Below are 17,828 nucleotides of genomic sequence, written 5' to 3'. Positions count from 1 at the left end.
CTTTTACAACATCTTTCTACCCATATGTATTTTATAAAAAACGGTTACAAATGCTTTTCAAAGACCAACTCGACCGATCCAAGGCAACGTGTTCCTTTAAGCATAAGTTTAAAGACGTCATGGACAACAACCGACGGAGCGGTAGAGGTCGGAAGACATGCCAGTTTTTCGACGACATGGATCAAGTATTATCAACAAGGCATTCCGTCAAACCTCCTAGAGGAATGGTTCTCAAAAGTTCGGGGAACGTCTCAGAAGGTGAAGACGACAACTCATTACATTATTCTCAATACATCTTGTAGCCCTTTTCCGAGACCCCCAACCCCGAGTATAACAGTGATAAGTGAAATGTTTTTGTTGTTGTTTTTTTCACGTAAAAGGTGCAATCGTTTACCGCCATTCTCGGCAAACCCATTTAAGGTGTATCAGGTTGTATTCGTTATAATGCAGCAATATAATTAGAATAGCCATTTTATTAAACAGATGATGTACAACAATTTCGTACAAAGTTATACCTTAACTATAATGAGTCTGGCAATGAAGTCGATTTAAAATTATACACAACCATCATGGAAACAACGTGTGTATTTTTGGTATTTTTATTTTGCCAAAAACAGTATCAACTGTATAATTTATTAATCCGTTTTTTTTTATTATAAATGTTCCTGCCTCAAATGACACTTCTCATGAAGACCATTCACTGTCACCAGATGAACTCGGCCTAATGGAAGAGGATGACAACAACACTGAATGTAATTTCCATGTCACTTTTTCTTTCTTTATTTGTCAGTGTCCCAGCAAGCGCAGCATAGCTGGAACAACCATTTTTTTTTTGGGGGGGGGGGGGGGGGTTATTTTTTGTTTCCAATTACTAATATTAATACTTTATTATTACCTTATCGGCATTTCTGTCTCGACGTCTAAATGCAAACTTCACATTGCATCAACAGACAAGACCCTTAGACATTAATAGTTATGAGCGCATCAAGCATCACATGAGGCAATCTTAATTGAAGGAACAACTTCTGTTAATATAAATTTACACCAATTTGGATTTTTTTATTAACCTACTAGATTTGTCTCTCAACGATGGGTTAGCCCATGCTTTATATAAGGTGATATAAAGCATTTTGTTTGTGTACCGTGCAATGGAACGTAACTGTGTTAGGTTACCATTGAACGCTTTCTGGGTACCCGCCATTTCAGCTTTCAGTCACCGTCACGTCTCATTAGATTTTAGAACAAGAATTTGAGAAGCACTCCAACCAAAAATTGGACGTAACTGAAAGCATTGTGACGGATGTTACTCTAGCAGAAAAAAGAAGACAACTAAAACAACTTGGTCGTATGACAACACTATCAGGCTTATCGAATTCTTCCAATCCACCGGCGTCCAACAAAAGTTGGACAGGATGGTGCATAACCATAAAGTTTGGAAAGACGTTGCTGCTCAGCTAGACAACATGTATCCAGCTGAGAAGTGTCACGATAAGTGGACTTATCTCAAATGCTGTTACAGAGAAGTACTTCGCAATAATAATAGTTCCGGCTGTGGAAGACAGACGTTCATGTACTTCGAGGAAATGGACAGTGAGCTAGATAATGAGATTTACCAACGGACTTCAATTCAACATACATGTTCAACATGTAATCTATACATCCCTTGCTTACATGATAATTAAGTCATGAGCCACTGATTCAGACCATGGCCTGCCATTTCAGGATGTTGTTGTGTCTATAAACCACACATCCTTATGACAAGAGTGGTTGAAATGAGCATGGCAGTCTCAATCAGCACTAGTGATGTGCAACGAAGGATGCTAGCGGATAGGCGACATGAAACAGCCGCTGAATCAACACACAGAGGAATTTCTATGGATAGGGAGAGCACTAATGATGTGCAACGAAGGATGCTAGCGGATAAACGATATGACACAGTCGCTGAGCCAACATGCAGGTGGAAACGTAAGAAGCCCCTGGATGATACGGATCATAACTCTAACGACCCGTATACCCGAATTGAACCGGAGTCAATTCAAGTCCGCAGGAGGGGACGAGATCGTGATAACCAAGATAACGATAACTGTAAATGAATGAAATCAAAGGTACCCTGGACGCCGTAGGAGGAAATCAATGCATCTAGAGGACTACATCCAAGAATAACTTTGAAATAAACAATCACGGATAAAAACAGTGACCTCGACACTGAAACTTGGAGTCCAGAATTCGTAGTATGATTGGTTCAGGATTATGTAATCATGTAAGCAAACCTACCTGTGACACAGAGAAAATGTGACAAGATGCGGATGATGTTTGTGGTTAGGAAGTGAGCATATCGATAGTCAGTATTGCTGCACAGCATAGCTTATCGATATAGCATCCTTAAGTGTACACTGCCACATAAGGTTCAGTCAAGCAATTGATATGTGATCACTGGTGTGTTGCCTACATGTTCTAGACTTACACTGGGTTCTTTGTTTATTGTTAATCTTGATAAGAGTACACTATGGAGAAGTAGGCTACTATTCTCTACTGTAAACTCATTATGTATTCGGTCTAAAACAAGTACTGCCAGAGCTTATGTTTCATTATACAAGTCTTTGGAATGCCTAGCTGCTGTGTTATTATGCTGCTATTGGGTTTATTAATTCTATGGTTTATTGTAGAACAAGTCTATGCACTTTGACTAAGTTTTGTGAATTAATTAATTAAGAGTCTCAAGTCAAAGCAATCACTTGCCTTGTACATTCTTGATTATAGTCTTTGATCCGTAATAACTTAAGGGTTATGGTTCAAGTTCTTTATTAGTTCTTAATTCATAAGGATGTGATTGGACTAATTTGAGTTCAAGGTTTATTGAGCAGAAATAGAGATAGAAGGTTATTTCCACATTTACTTATTTGTTCTTCTTTTGCCTGTACAAGCTACTTGGAGCTATTTCCTTTGAGCTATTTTTTGGAACTACTTGGAGCTGTTTTCTTTGAGCGATTTCTTGGATCTATTTACCAGCAATATTGACTTCAGTTTTCTACAACTTTTGTTTACGACGGAAGGCAAGCTTTGTTCAAGTTACTGTAAATATAAGTCAAACATGGAGAAACAAGACAGCCTGGACGGCAATGATGTAGATGCCATCTATTTGCCGATGGATTCCCCCACCTACAGGGAGCTGTTGGACGACATTCAAGCAGATGGGAGGATGGACTGGCTGGATGAATTATCGGAAGTCAGCGAAGAGTCGCTGCCAACGGAATCAGAGCCACTATCTCCAGAGTTGAACCCGGAACAGGTCAGCATCCAAGAACCCGGCCAACAACAACGATCATCAACAAGTGGAATGATGAGGAACGGGGTTTAAAAAAAACCTGGCCACTCTCCGCCAGGCCATGCAGGACCGACCTCCATCTCCATGGTCATCCTCCACGGAGAGCTCCAACGCCTCAAGTACCCACCTAGAGCCAACGGTTGAAGGGGATCAACCTCAACCACTTGAAGGGGTTAGAGTGACGACGATAGTCGATCGCTTCAGGGGAGGGCGAGTGACGGCCACCACCACCACATCGGTCGAGTTCTTCCCCGATGTGTAACTGCCACCTGAAACTACTTGTACATATGTAACTCATGTACGGGGGATTAAAGTGGTAATTGAATTGGATATTATATATTAAAGTAGGAAGAATAACATATTATGCCTGCAGTTTAGTGTACCATAGATTTGGTACCACAATCGGGGAATTGGTTTGATTACATTCAACATAGTAAGGACAAATTAATCATCAGGGATTATTCATCAAAACATTGACAGATTGTTGTTGTTGTTGTTGTTTTTTTTTTTTTCATGGAAATTTCTCTTGCCAGCTCTGGTCCTCATATCATAACTTCCGCACACTTTCTACATTAGTTGCCTTCAATTGACCAGAAACAAAATCAAACAACTTTTTGGAACCAGTTCTTGGGTTTTACATAAACTACTACTATCTCACATCTCAAGAAGTACTCAAGAAGAACAGTTAGACAAAGAGAGATGTCGATATTTCCAGATGCACCGATAATGAGCAACAGGCGGAGTATACTTAAAGAATACCCAAAAAGCTTCAACCAGTGACTTTGAGTGTACTAGAACAACAGGACACAAGCGAAGAAAAGGTCTCAGAATACTCTGACTAGAGCCAGACTTTGAAACTGATCTACATGTAGTAGCGCAAGTATTTTTTGTATGAACAGCTTGGTTTGATAATCACCAAATTAATTTCATGCATAATCAAGTACAACAGATTATAATGGTAGCTTTGATAATGATGATTCTGACAGTGACTTTGTTTGTTCAATTGATGGGAATCTTCTTCTGAGTTCATCCATTCATCAGACTCGACTCAGAATGCACTGATGACATGGATGAAGACGAAAAGTTGTGTACAGAAAAGAAGTACATTGTCTTTGACAAAATGTTGGACAACCTTCTGTATGCCTTGAGATGCCCGTTTTGTGAAACTGATGAAGATGATAGCTTGACTGGACGGGGTTGTCGTCAGCCAAAGCACAAATGTTTTCTGACCAAGGAATCTGATCATCCTTTGGTTACAGGATGATGTCAAGAGTCACTATTTCAGGACGCTACTGTTCCTAGCCGGATCACAAGAACCCTCTTTTGACTTACTAGAGTCGGTAATGACAAAGCATGAAAATGGGGACCTAAAAGGCCAAAACCTAAACAAAAAAGCTCTCAAAACCAAAGTTCCACAAAGAAAACAGTACTTATTTCGACCTTACAGAAGCTTGCCAGAAGCAGCATTCACTCCTATGTTACTAAAGGTGTCAAATGGTGACATAACTCTGTCAGAGTTCAAGAAAGAAGGGGAAGAGCTCAATCAACTGGCTGCAATCCAAAAAATCATTGTAAATTTGACCAATTTAGAGTCATGGAACAATGATTTAACACAACCCGCAAAATCCTGTTTTAGTTTGTCCCCCTTAAATTTCCTGGGATCATGGGATCATGAAGTTTGGTGACACCCTGTTAAAAATGGAGACCAAGGGAGGGACATGCAGTGAAGTAACGCTCTTCAAGGAGATATTTCAAGGAGCACCAGGTCACTATGCATGATTGAGGAGGATGCAAGGTCACTATGCATGATGGTGTACATGTGTAGGGAGTGTTTGTGTTGAGAGGAAAGAAGTTTACGACAAAGCTTGGTGCGTTGTGTATGATACAACATACAAGAGGTTCCTTCGCTGCCAAAAGTTGTTTCATTGTAGCATTACAAACTGTCCATCATGGCGTTGTGTATGATACAACATACAAGAGGTTCCTTCGCTGCCAAAAGTTGTTTCAATGTAGCATTACAAACTGTCCATCATGGAAATTTAGGCCGGAATGTTATGCAGGCAAAAACAACCGAAGCCATCGCATGGATGCGATATCTGTTTGAGCGGATCGGCGATTGGATGCCGCACAAACCTCAAGTGCACCTACCGCCAACATGTACTAAGAAATCTATGTATGAAAGGTTGGTGGCTGAATTTGCAGAACGGGGAATCGTGAAAATGATTTCTTACGAACACTTTACTTCTGTTTGGACCGACCTCATTGATGGAACTTACCAAATCTTTGCTGACCTACCCAGGAGTTAAGTACGTATTCAGTGAGAAACTAATTAAATTCCAGCAAGTATCACTGATTGCTCATTGCAGCAATGGGACACTACCAAAGAAAAAAAGAACAGATAAGAAACTTTGCGAACATCCTGAAAAATCAGTAAACGGAGCTTAAAAAGCTGTCCCCACTTCATGTGGAGATTTACAAACTTCAATTTAAAGGAAAAGGCACCACTCAATATCAGAGTAAAAAGTCAAGTTCAGCTCAGCCAGTCTGGAAAAAGTTTGATCGAAAAGAGTTTTGTGTCATGAGAGGAAAGTCAGTTTGTGATCCCAAAGCTTGGTGCATTGTGCATGATACAACATTCAGGAGGTTTTTAGGTGCCAAGGGTGTTTCAATGTAGCATTACAAACTGTCCATCGTGGAAATTTAGGCTGGAATGTTATGCAAGCAAAAACAACCGAAGCCATCGCATGGATGCGATATCTGTTTGAGCGGATCGGCGATTGGATGCCGCACAAACCTCAAGTGCACCTACCGCCAGCATATACTAAGAAATCGATGTATGAAAGGATGGTGGCTGAATTTGCAGAACGGGGAATCGTGAAAACAATTTCTTACGAACATCTTACTTCTGTTTGGACTGACCTCATTTATGGAACTAACAAAATCTTTGCTGACCTACCCAGGAGTTAAGTATGTACTCAGTGAGAAACTAATTAAATACTACCATAGAAAAAAGAACAGATTAGAAACTTTGCGGACATCCTGAAAAATCAGTACTGTAATAAAAAGCTCTGTCCCCTCTTCATGTGGAGATTTACGAACTTCAATTTAAAGGAAAAGGCACCACTCAGCAACGACAGTACAAATTAGATAATATCAGAGTAAAAAGTCAAGTTCAGCTCAGCCAGTCTGGAAAAAGTTTGATCGAAAAGAGTTTTGTGCTGAGAGGAAAGTCAGTTTGTGATCCCAAAGCTTGGTGCATTGTGCATGATCCAACACACAAGAGGTTTTTTAGGTGCCAAAAGTTGTTTCCATGTAGCATAACGAACTGTCCATCATGGAAATTTAGGCGGATCGGCGATTGGATGCCGCACAAACCTCAAGTGCCCCTACTGCCAACATATACTAAGAAATCTATGTATGAAAGGATGGTGGCTGAATTTGTAGAACGGGGAATCGTGAAAACGATTTCTTACGAACACTTTACTTCGGTTTGGACCGACCTCATTTATGGAACTAACCAAATCTTTGCTGACCTACCCAAGAGTTAAGTACCTATTCAGTGAGAAACTGAACCAGAATCCACAAGAGGAGCTTTTCAGTAAACAGAGAGCTGCTGGAGGTAGTTGGGATAATCCAACGGTTGATCAATTTGGTCATAATTTACAGACATTGTATGTTGCCTCAAGCAGTCCCAGCATAAAAACCTAAGACGCAAGCACCTTCCTCCCTCTGTTATATTATCCTCAGAACACAGCTGTAATAGAGTTAACCATCATATTGCATCAAGGGATAAAATATATTTATATGCAACATGTTGGTTATACATAACAACTCAACACTTTCTCGTTGCTAAAAAATACCAATTGTACGACCTTGTAATTAGAAAAATTAAAAGAATCCTGTTTTTTTTTTAATTTAGAGCATCATACATATGTATGGTCATTGTCATAATGGCACCAAACAACCACTCATGATTATGATAGATGGAAGTTCAACTCTCCTACTTTCCAGTCTGAAGTGTTTTACATCAAAACTGTTTTTGAATATTACCATCGCTGTTACAGAATCGTAAATGGGTCAGCGAAGGATACTGATTTAACAAAGACAATTGTCCATTGCTGCGCAAGTCACTTTATGAAGAATGCCGCTAAGGCATGTAGGAAGTACTACAGAAACAACTTTCGTGATGCAATGTTTTGGATGGAACAGAATCGTAAATGGGTCAGCGAAGGATACTGATTTAACAAAGACAATTGTCCATTGCTGCGCCAGTCACTTTATGAAGAATGCCGCTAAGGCATGTAGGAAGTACTACAGAAACAACTTTCGTGATGCAATGTTTTGGATGGGAACAGAATCGTAAATGGGTCAGCGAAGGATACTGATTTAACAAAGACAATTGTCCATTGCTGCGCCAGTCACTTTATGAAGAATGCCGCTAAGGCATGTAGGAAGTACTACAGAAACAACTTTCGTGATGCAATGTTTTGGATGGGAACAAAATCGAAAATGGGTCAGCGAAGGATACTGATTTAACAAAGACAATTGTCCATTGCTGCGCAAGTCACTTTATGAAGAATGCCGCTAAGGCATGTAGGAAGCACTACAGAAACAACTTTCGTGATGCAATGTTTTGGATGGGAACAGAATCGTAAATGGGTCAGCGAAGGATACTGATTTAACAAAGACAATTGTCCATTGCTGCGCAAGTCACTTTATGAAGAATGCCGCTAAGGCATGTAGGAAGTACTACAGAAACAACTTTCGTGATGCAATGTTTTGGATTGGAACAGAATCGTAAATGGGTCAGCGAAGGATACTGACTTAACAAAGACAATTGTCCATTGCTGCGCAAGTCACTTTATGAAGAATGCCGCTAAGGCATGTAGGAAGTACTACAGAAACAACTTTCGTGATGCAATGTTTTGGATGGGAACAGAATCGTAAATGGGTCAGCGAAGGATACTGATTTAACAAAGACAATTGTCCATTGCTGCGCAAGTCACTTTATGAAGAATGCCGCTAAGGCATGTAGGAAGTACTACAGAAACAACTTTCGTGATGCAATGTTTTGGATGGGAACAGAATCGTAAATGGGTCAGCGAAGGATACTGATTTAACAAAGACAATTGTCCATTGCTGCGCAAGTCACTTTATGAAGAATGCCGCTAAGGCATGTAGGAAGCACTACAGAAACAACTTTCGTGATGCAATGTTTTGGATGGGAACAGAATCGTAAATGGGTCAGCGAAGGATACTGATTTAACAAAGACAATTGTCCATTGCTGCGCAAGTCACTTTATGAAGAATGCCGCTAAGGCATGTAGGAAGTACTACAGAAACAACTTTCGTGATGCAATGTTTTGGATGGGAACAGAATCGTAAATGAGTCAGCGAAGGATACTGATTTAACAAAGACAATTGTCCATTGCTGCATAAGTCACTTTATGAAGAATGCCGCTAAGGCATGTAGGAAGTACTACAGAAACAACTTTCGTGATGCAATGTTTTGGATGGGAACAGAAACGTAAATAGGTCAGCGAAGGATACTGATTTAACAAAGACAATAGTCCATTGCTGCGCAAGTCACTTTATGAAGAATGCCGCTAAGGCATGTAGGAAGTACTACAGAAACAACTTTCGTGATGCAATGTTTTGGATGGGAACAGAATCGTAAATGGGTCAGCGAAGGATACTGATTTAACAAAGACAATTGTCCATTGCTGCGCAAGTCACTTTAATGAAGAATGCCGCTAAGGCATGTAGGAAGTACTACAGAAACAACTTTCGTGATGCAATGTTTTGGATGGGATTGCTCCTTCAAGCTATATCAGTGCCCTTAATGAAATTGTTGAATCTATATCAATCTTAACATGCGAGAAATATACAATAAACCTTGTCAAAATGCATCAAAAACTCAAACAATAAAGAGAGCAAAACAATCAAAATTTGCTATAAAGTAGTTTGCTTTCAAGATGAAGACGCATTTGGCGAGGATTTTGATTATGAATCATGACTAGGGGATGAAAGTGACAACATGAATATAACCCACGATGAGTACATTTCAGAAGCTCCTAACTCTCCTTTCAAAATTCATTTCCAAGAGATTGTAAATAATACTATTGCCAAAGTTAACAGAAAAAAGTTCTGACCAATGCTATTGCCAAAGTTAACAAGATTAATCAATAATGCATATAATGGCAAAAAGTCAATGACTAAAGTTTAGCAAAGCTTGGCCTATCTGTTATCAGACAGCATGGCCTTGGCATGTAAGCTTGCGGGGCTTATCTTCCAAGGACGAAGAAAGGGTCAATGCAAATGGCAGGGGTGTGCGAGGAAAGCACAAGCTAGATGAAATGCCAGAAGACAAAGTTTTGGGCATTGTTGTTGTGAGTGATAATGTTGAAAATCTTGACCAAAAAAATATTGTTGAATTTGTTGTGCAAGGAAGAAATATTATTGATTTAGGAGTGACATATGTGCAAGAAGAAGGGGGTGAAACATTGTACTGGATGTATTGAGATTGAGGGAAAGCTAATTACATGCATTTTTTACAAATTCGCTAAACAATCAATTATTTCACTCTCATCTCAACAGACAGAAATGGACACAATTGCTAACATAAACAAGTCATCCTCAAAAAAAGAGCCGTATCCAAAAGCACTAAAAGCTCAAAGTGTGAAAATGCTCAAAATCGACAAGGCACATCAACTTAGTCTAGCAGACCATACAGGAGCTATAAAGTGTGTCACATATGACAACATCTGCCAACATTACAACTCTGGAGATGTCATAACAATGTGCACTTTCAGAGAGGATTTACAGGCATACTGATGGCCAACAAGCAAGCCCGGATCATTCCATGTCCATCACTAAAACAACCAATCAGCGACGAAATAGGCTAAGGCTCTAATCCCTGAAAGATTGACCAATGCCACCAGTTGCGACAATATATTCCCTACATCAGACAGACAAGTTACCATTGAGGGAATAATAGAACATGTAAGTACTAGCATCCATTCTGTACAAGTTTAAGCTTCAACCAACCTATCCTACAAATCAACCTCTTTAACCCTAACAATTCACATTTCAACATAGTATGCATAATTTGGGTAATGTGTGTTCACAATTACATCTCCGAAACCATTAAAGCCTACTTGTAAAATGTATTGTAAGTAATGACTGTTTTTTGCACCTGTAACTTCTTAAATCTTAAAGAATGCAAATTAACGTACATCGGCTTCCTTTACTGACACACTCATGCAGCTACATCTAGCCAAACTAGCATGTCATTAAAATTCACGAGTCTAACATAAAAATGATCCATTAAGCAATGTCTTTGCATGTATTTTTGGCATTCTCATTCAGCCATACCTGGCCAAACTAGTATACCACTACATTGCAAATGGGAACATAGTGGTGTTTGAGTTGATGGCTGTGGCTATGTTATGGCTTAGAGTGTTGCTGGGCAACTTATACTTCAGCCACTGTTCAAAGGATGATTAAGCCACAGCCACTGATAGCCAGGCCTTCCATTTCAGGATATTGTTGTGTACATATCTTTATCACTAGAGTTGCTGAAATAATGAAGGCAGTCTCAATCAGCTACATCTAGCTGAATTAGAACTACCACTACAGTACAGCAATATTGGTGCAGGTATAATGGGTCTTTAGTTGAATTTGGTATCTTACTTCCAGTAAACTCAATTGGCTTCATCTATAAACTACACATCCTTATGACTAGAGTTGCTGAAATAAGCATGGCAGTCTCAATCAGCTACATCTAGCTGAATTAGAACTACCACTACAGTACTGCATTATTGGTACAGGTATAATGCGTCTTAATTGGAATTCGGTTATCTTACTTCTGGTAAACTCAATTGGCTTCATCTATAAACTACACATCCTTATGACTAGAGTTGCTGAAATAAGCATGGCAGTCTCAATCAGCTACATCTAGCTGAATTAGAACTACAACTACAGTACAGCATTATTGGTGCAGGTATAATGGGTCTTTAGTTGAATTTGGTATCTTATTTCCGGTAAACTCAATTGGCTTCATCTATACACATCCTTATGACTAGAGTTGCTGAATAAGCATGGCAGTCTCAATCATCTACATCTAGCTGAATTAGAACTACCGCTACAGTACAGCATTATTGGTACAGGGATCTTAATTCTGGTAAACTCGATTAGCTACATCTAGCCAAAATACCTTACCAGGAATCTAGCTTCCTTTGGCCTAACAGGCAGCATTAAGCTGTATACTCCCCAGCGAGCTGAGATTTTTGAATCTCTCTTTGGCCCAATGAACAGGGGATAATACAAATGTAGTACTTTAAGCAGCACTTCTGGTCGGCACATGCCTTAGAAATTGCATTAATATTATTATGATATTGATAAGATGAAAAAACAAATCATTTTTTCCCTTCCAATTTTTGTTGGGATGAGTCTACTAATCAGCCACACCTACAATACATAGGACAACAGAATGACCTCATGTCCATGAAGGACAGCTATGCTGTGTATGCAGAGCAACAGGAGCTCTTAAAGGTAACAGGGATTATTGATGCCCCGTTAGCTTTGCTGGCCACATATTTCATCTTTGATATTTCGTACCCCAAAGGTATTAGAAACACCCTAACATTCCTGCAGTTAATCTGTTGAAGATGGCACAAGGGGCAAAACTCCCCAAACCAGTGAGTAATCAATCTCCTCAGGAAGGTACGAATATAAGTAAATTGACTCTCATTTCATCATGAGGACAAACAAAATCAGCTGCTAATTTTTGTTTAAAATTATATTTAATTTTGTTCTTTAATAGCCCCCCCAAAAACGGAAAAATATTTTGAAACAATTTTACTTTAAGTAAAATATTAAAATTTTATTTCATGTTTGTGTTACTCAAAGAGTGACAGGAACACAGCATTATTCTTTTAAGACATTTTAGTTACCCTTCCTACAGCGTTACGGCGGAAACTTCACGCACTCCAAGACCCAAGGCATTCGACCCCAATCAGCCAAGCACTAGTTCTGCTGTGTTTCCACCCCTATCTGTCCCTGCAGAAACCCTTCCAAGCACTTCATCGTCCATCCCTCCACGACAGAGTACAAGAATACCGAGACGCCCACAAAGAATCATCCAGCAGCAATTATCAGATTCTGGATATGATGCTTCACAGCCGATGAGAAAGCGCAGTCGTCGCCCAATCAATAAATAATATGACTGTTCACAGTGGCAACCTAGGGCCACAGAATGCTTAGAGTCAGAAGCACAAGGTATACATATCCTACACTCTAAATTACAAGGATTTAAATTTAAATCCACAGGATTAAATTTTAAATCTTTCAAGGATTGTCGTTAGGGACCAATCAGCGTGGATTTAAAATTAATCTTTCAAAAGATTAAAACAATTAAGTCTGTGGAGGATTAATTAAATCAATCCCAGTGGATTTATTTTTCCAAATCTTTACAGATTTAACCTTCACCCATTGAATGATTTAAACCTTGATGCTAGCAATCTTTTAGGATTCAGTTCTAATCTTCCTTGGGATTAAAACAGTAAACACGATTTCTGAACCAGCAGGAAAAACAAAACAAAGTAAAAACAACAGTTTTAAAATATTTGCCTTCAAAATTTTATTTTCAAGTATACAAGTTAAATAATACACATAGTTTCGACAATAAACCTCGACATACATTTGACCTATGTTGTCCATAAACATGAGGAGTTCTTTTTTGTAGCTACATGTTTATCACTCAAGGTTTAAATCTGCAATTTCATTCAACAATTCTAAGAAGATTCGAGTGGTTGTTAACCAGTTGTTTACAGCCTCTGGGCACATTTGAGAGATTTATTTTAAAACAAAACAATTTGTTTGTTTCCTAGATAGGGTGAACATGGACAGTCTAGTAACGACACTAACTTTGTTTCAAATAACTTGTTTAAAAAAAAAAGATATTGCCACAATTTGTTAAATGCTTTTGAATTAACTGATGAACTACCTTTCTCCTACAAATTATTTATTTTAAACAAAACTGTATGCTGTATCCAAGGGAATGCCACTTCAAATTAGATTTGTGAATTATGTTTGATATCAGTTGGATAACCGGATTTCATTGCAGCAAGGATCTCCAAAGTTGTTGGTTTTTCAGAATAGTCTGACCCACACTCAAAATAACGGATTTTAAGAACTTATCAAAAGTTTCAACTACTGACGACCCCCCCGCACTAACGGGAATGCAATCCATACAAAAGACAAACTGCTTCAGCTTTCTCTCAGGGAAGTTGTTCAGGTTGCTGTATCTCTATAGATGTCAAGTTTGTAACTGCTTCATCGATGTGTGTGCTACTCCCCTCCTGTATTTGAAAAAACAAAAACATGCTCGTGATAATGAAATGTTTTCATTTGAAATGCACAGTTTTTTCTTGACCGGTTTGGAAAAAGGGGGGGGGGGGCTGTTTAAGTCCCAAAGAAACGTCTTTGAAGAATTCTGTCCCTGGTCGACATAACCATGATAAAAAACATGTATGTATAATACAACAAACACAAACGTGACCCTGGACCTGTATGTGAATGTGACCTTGATATAGGTGAATCCGCATGTTTATGTGACAAGATAAAATACTTTCAAATTATCAGCTATCAGCTATTATAGGGGCCCCTCAAACGTGGATATGTGATTGTTTTTCAAATGATATTATTATAAACTCACTCCTTGTTTAAAGCCATTGGACCATTTCGGTACAGGAAAAAAAAAAGTTCACAGATTTACAAATAATTTACAGGGTTTACAGAAGGTAATGGTGAAAGACTTCTCTTGAAATATTAGTCCATGAAATGCTTTACTTTTTGAGAAAACGGTAAAACAATATAAATTCTCGTTAACGAGAATTACGGATTTGTTACAAACACATGTCATGACACGGCGAAACGCGCGAAAACAGGAGTGGGTTTTCCCGTTATTTTCTCCCGACTCCGATGTCCGATTGTGCCTAAATTTCCACAGGATTGTTATTTTATATATAAGTTGTGATACACGAAGTGTGGGACTTGGACAATACTGTTTACCGAAAGTGTATAATGGCTTTAAAGCAAAAGGAATCGCATCAAAGAAATCAAGTTCTAAATAAACGTGAGTTCTTTCTGATAGAGTTGATTTAAACAACATTGTGGCTTAAAGTGGAATTAGTAGGCCCAGGTTTCACAAAGAGCTAAGTTTGATTTTAGCTGCAAATCAATCGCAGTTGCTAAGTAAAGTGTGATGTCACTATACAAATTAGCAAGGTAATACTGACAATTTGTCTTGCAATGAATGTTATTGCTTAGTGAAATGGACCACTGTTACATTTCAGTAAAGGAAACATAATTTTAAACAACCTCCATCTAGGGGAAATAGTACTTACCAGCTTGTTCTGAATAATGTTCTGAACCTCAACAGCTACAATTGAAATCTCTTGACCTCTACACTGGATGAAGGAAACTGTAAACAGCAAACACTATTGGAACAGGTCACCTGGAACATGAAAACATCCAGACGACTGTTAGTGTTAACAAACCCTCCACATCATTACCATGGAAAACGGTAGCATTAACTAAATGTACAGTATATGTCACTGTAATTTACGGTTGTTTTTCTGTTGACCAGCACACAATCGTTGAATATAAAAAACATGTCAGTCTCTATTTTTTAGTTTATGTTATTGAGGCTCTTGCAATAGGGCTCAGGTGGCAATATACAAACAAACCACTCGTTTTTAAAAACAGCTTTGTATTAAATTATATCTCCCACCATATCGTAAAAAGTATTGCTTTCCTTTATAGCAACCATGCCAACAAATGCAAAATTTTAATTGTATCTTAATTGTATTACATGGGAACAATATATCAACGAAAAAAACACAAGACATGCTTACCAGCTTGATCTGACTGGAATAACGTTGGAATTTGCATCAGATACAATTGAAATCTCTTGACTTTGCCTGAACGAAGAAAACTGTAAACAGCGACCAGAAGGAAGACAGGTCACCTGAAAAATGGAAACATTCAGACGATAACAATTAAGAAAAACCTCACATTATTATGAAGAGTTTTAGCAGTAGCCTATGGAACTTCAAACAAAGCTTTAACTAGAGACAATTTGGTCTAACAAAATAGTGTCATGTTTTGTTTTTTTTCGACTCGCAAAAAATCTGTGCATTATATTTTCTAGGATTTAAAACTACATTTTCTTAAATTATTTATTCTGCAAAACAATACCACTATGTGGGTTCACTCAAGATATGTTATTAAAAAGAAACATGATTCTCTAACTAATTTAAATTTGCTAGCCTATCGAAATCGTTCTTTCTTCATTTTTAGAGCACATAGTCTATAAATTAGACACGTTTCTATTGTAAAATATTGCCCTATCTACATATATTAATTATCATGTTGGGTGACCAACAAAACTCAAAAGCAACACCAAACAGTAAAACACTTCCGTTCGTGAACTGTAGAGAGAATATGACTATAGGGCCTTTGCAACGGGGAGCTGAAGTCTGGTCCGCCGCCGTCGCTGGGAAAAAAATGAACTTGGTGGGGGAAACTGAGTGAAAATCGGTCTTGAATTCACTCTTTTCCTCTTCAATTCAAGTTCGTTGTCTCTGTCTATGCGGAGTATGGTCATGGCCATTGACATAACGTTTCTCCATGGAATGGTTAATGTTTGGTTTATTTAGTTAAAACAACGATGTTCACACTGACTTTAATACAACACCAAAATATACGTGGACGTTGTATAAAATGTATAACATTAACATAATTTCGTCGAGATATAATTTTTACCACAGGATGATCGTCGTGTAAACAATCATTGCAAAAACCTATCCATATCCTATCCGATATACTACGTCCTACATAAGATTGGATTTACCTACCTCATGAAATAATATTGAAGTTTTGCCTCCTTACTGCCGACTGTTCTGACCGAAGAAACTTGTGTGACTATGAATGACTGATCATCGTTCATGTACGTTTACATTTGTAATTGAACGTGCGCGTTTAGCATGCAGCAGACAGCAGTAGTTGTGTAGCCAACAACAGCGCACACACAGTCGGTTTATTTTAATGGCTGCCGACAAAGTTTTGAGTTGTATATACGTTTGTGCAATACGTCAGGAAATCGCGCCACGCTGATTGGTCCACTGTCCATAAAGTTGGCGTCCTTTTTTAATCGTTCGGAGGATTGAAAAACAAAATAGACTCTGCGGATAATTGTTGATTTATTAAATCGATTTGGACTAAAAATAAATCTTTAGGACTTATTTTTATTTTAATCCTATAAAAGATTTAAATTTAAATCTCTGTAATTTAGAGTGTACACAAATTCAATGGAAAAGAAAAGTGGGTAGTTACAGGGATATAACCTTGTTGAGATAACCCAATGGCAATGGAAAACAGAAATCAAGGGAAACTTAGATTTGAGAAACTTCTTAAAGACAGTCCGTCCCATACACTACGACCAAAAAAGAATGACCTTGCGTGAGATCCTGCATTTCACCGCTAAGGGATCAATGTTTGGGCTGGTAGAATGTGATTTGCATGTTCCTCCAGCATTAAAAGAAGTGTTTGAAGAAATGACACCAATCTTCAAAAATGCTTATATCAGAAAAAATGATATCGGTGATCATAATGCCAGATTATGCAGAGCGGGAAGGTCTCCTGAAGACTCCTTAGAAGAGTTTAATAGGGAGTATGTTTGGGGAGAAACATTTTGTTGGCGACTCCTCTTCTCCAGTGGTACTTATCCATTGGAATCGAAGTACAACATACCAAGTGATCCAACACAGACAAACGGATTGTTTTAAAAGCGTGTAGGTGATAGAGTGCAAACCATGCGGGAATATGTGGTTTGGTACAATAATTTGGACATGGTTCCATTTTTGAGTGCTGTTGCCAAAACAGTTCAAGTTCTAGGAACAACACAGCATGGATATATTTACAGTGTAAGTGTGCCATATCTGTACCTGGTCTTTCACTGTGCCACTTATTTCTAACTTTGTCCGACGACACATATTTTCCCCTCATTGACAGCAAAAACAAAGATTTGTACTATTTAATGAAAAAGAATATCGTTGGTGGCCCGTCTTTAGTTTTCCATAGGTATCATGAAGAAAGAAAACATATAAGAGGGGGCGGCAAATTATGCAAAAAGGTAATTGGCTTCGTTGCCAATGCCATATATTTGTGGGCACTAATGCAAATAATGCCAACTGGTGCCTTTGTTAGAAGAAAAGCCAAGGAAAACTTATTTCTGACGACACATATTTTCCCCTCATTGACAGCAAAAACAAAGCTTTGTACTATGTGATGAAAAAGAATATTGTTGGTGGCCCGTCTATAGTGTTTCATAGGTATCATGAACAAAAAAACATGTAAGAGGGGGCCACAAATTATGCAAAAAGGTAATTGGCTTTGTTGCCAATGCCTTATATTTGTGGGCACTAATGCAAAATATGCC

The 17,828-nt window shown here is 38.4% G+C and overlaps 1 long non-coding RNA gene across 1 annotated transcript; it reads right to left on the bottom strand.

Moving 5' to 3' along the window:
- Positions 1 to 12,963: 12,963 nt before the first annotated feature.
- LOC139936315 (uncharacterized) lies at positions 12,964 to 16,453 on the bottom strand. The gene is made up of 4 exons (XR_011785937.1): positions 16,246 to 16,453; positions 15,244 to 15,356; positions 14,734 to 14,843; positions 12,964 to 13,686 (listed from the first exon to the last, which is right to left on the bottom strand). It is a non-coding gene; the product is annotated as an uncharacterized lncRNA (long non-coding RNA).
- Positions 16,454 to 17,828: the final 1,375 nt, after the last annotated feature.

This window comes from Asterias amurensis, chromosome 4, assembly GCF_032118995.1.
Source record: "Asterias amurensis chromosome 4, ASM3211899v1".
NCBI lineage: Eukaryota > Metazoa > Echinodermata > Asteroidea > Forcipulatida > Asteriidae > Asterias > Asterias amurensis.
The sequence above is the reverse complement of the archived record's forward strand: the minus strand, read 5'-3'. Positions and strand labels throughout refer to the sequence as shown.